The following is a 2,422-nucleotide window of genomic DNA, read 5'->3' as shown; positions in this document are numbered from 1 at the left end:
TTCCTGTGAATCGTTGCTATTCGTGTAAAATAAGATGCCCTCAGGTAAAAAGCTAACTCTGTTAGAAAAACACTACTGACCATGAGCAGTTGTGACAATATGGCCTTTTCCTGTCAAGTAGTGCTTTCAAATTAGAGACACAGTCCCTGACCATTGTTAAGTAGCAGGGAGTCTAACTGCCTCACTTCTTTTCCTAAAACATGTAACTCTGCATACTCACTGTTCAACTTGCAGAAAACCAATTAGTATTTGCAACTTGAAGAGTCCTTTTTGGGGGACAAATTTCTAACTAGATAATTGGTTGAAAGAACGCAATGTCTTTCCCAAATTTTATGCTTTGCTTTGTCTAAGAAAGTTGTGATTAACTATTATTAACAACAATTTTTTTCTCCTTACACATCTAAGAACTTCCAAGAAATTAACACTTCAACCTTCTTTCTTCTATTCTTCTCTTGGCAGTTGTGTGATAAAGAATGTTTCTTAGTACATAGATTTTCAAAAGAAGACCTGCACCCACGGGTGAGAAGAATGAAGAATTAGAGAAAGGAGGAAGGTCACTCTTAAAGGGAGAGGTGGAGAGTGACTAAGAATAGAACAGGAAACACCAAAGTGGATAGTGATTCATTACCAAAAACGTCAGCAGTATAATGAATAATGACTGACTGGCTTAGGAAGTATAAAGTCGGGCCTAAACAAATTAAGGTCTTAGAATTTTTTTATTATTTGAGATTGGTGGCTCAGTTGGAGTAAAATACACCATGATGTCCTTTGTCAAGACAAAGCAAAGTGACTAGAGACAGAAAATGATTTGTTAATTGGAAAAGAACCTGTAAAACTGTGATTAAGGTATATTCAACTCTACACTTCTAAACAAAACATTAATTAAGAAACGGCTATTCTTCAAAAGATATATCCTGCTAATTTGAATAACCTTAGATCTTGTTGCTTAAATATATTAATGATTAATTCTTCCCTGGTCTTCAAAGTGCTCCTTATATTCTGCATACCTTGGGAAGAGCTCAGTGATTGTGAGAGACAGTAGCATGACTGTTACCTCTTGCATTGTTGAACTTTGTCATATTTTATTCCCAGGGGGAAAAGAGTCTGTTGATTCCTTGTAGTTTTCTAAAGGAGTAAATCTATGAAACTACACAGAATTCAGTGTAACTGGAAAGTTTGGGGTTTTTCCCCACCTCATTCACCTTGAACTTATTAATATAGTAACATAGTCAAAAAGTTCTAGGAGAAATGGCTGTAGGAAGTCAGAATAGTAAATCTTTTTATTCTATTTTGTAATTGTTATTGTTGTTGTCTATGTTTTGTGTAGAAAGTTCTTTTCATGGTGCTCAGCAGCTAATAGTTACTTGCATGAGCAGCTAATGAATATTCAAATGTGATGGGGATAATTTCCTGATTTTTTTAGGACTCTTGCCTAATGACTTAGACAGTAAAAGTCATTAGTGACTAAGTTAGTGAATCATATGATAGCAGATTCTAATCTGATGCTCCTGAGGGTGACATATCAAACATAGCCTTCTTGTTTGTTACAAAGCATTGACTCAAAGTAAAAAGAAATAGAGATATATACACAGTTGGCCTTGTTTATTCCTTTGAATTATCTTGGGAAACTTCAGGGCAGCTACAGGTACAAATGTAGGGTGATTTTGGAAGATCATCTTATAAATTCAAGACTCTTATACTATCATTCTGAACAGCAGCTGGCCACTCATTTGTTCAATAAACATTTATTGAATATCACTCTATACCATGCATTATTGTATGTTTTGGGGTTATAGCATTGATCAAGACAGTCAAGGTCCAAATTCTCATGGAATGCATAGTCATATTGAAGAGACAGAATAAATACAAATAAGCAAGAAAAGGCAAGAAAAAGTTAGATAATTGTAAGTGTTGTGTAGATAATTGAAATAGGGTAATAGATAGATGGTGATTTGGAGGCTACTTAAGACTAAGATAAGAGAGGCCTCTTGGAGGAGGTGATATTTAAGTTAAGATTTGAATGGCATACAGGTGCTGGCACACAAAAAATTAAGCATTGATACTTTCTGATCAGAGAGAACACCTGGTAAACCTGTTTTCTCTGATTAAAGACTAAGACCCTAAGGAGAGAGAACAAACTTTATATTGTAGATAATAGAACAATATGATTAGAGTATATGATAGGGAATTCTTAGGACGTAGACAGAGACCTCATCATGATAGTCTTTTTAAGTGAGAATAAGAAAACTATTGGCGTATCTGGAGCCCAGCACTGAACATTAACATTTTCATTGTATTTCTTTCTTACACCAAGAAGCATACTGCAGAAGTTGGAGTGGGATTTAACTGAAGAGCCTAGAAAGGAGTAGGAGTGTGTGTGTGTGTGTGTGTGTGTGTGTGTGTGTGTGTGTGTGTGTGTGTG

This window comes from Pteropus vampyrus, unplaced genomic scaffold (assembly GCF_000151845.1).
Source record: "Pteropus vampyrus isolate Shadow unplaced genomic scaffold, Pvam_2.0 Scaffold82, whole genome shotgun sequence".
Lineage (NCBI taxonomy): Eukaryota > Metazoa > Chordata > Mammalia > Chiroptera > Pteropodidae > Pteropus > Pteropus vampyrus.
Note: the sequence above shows the minus strand (reverse complement) of the source record.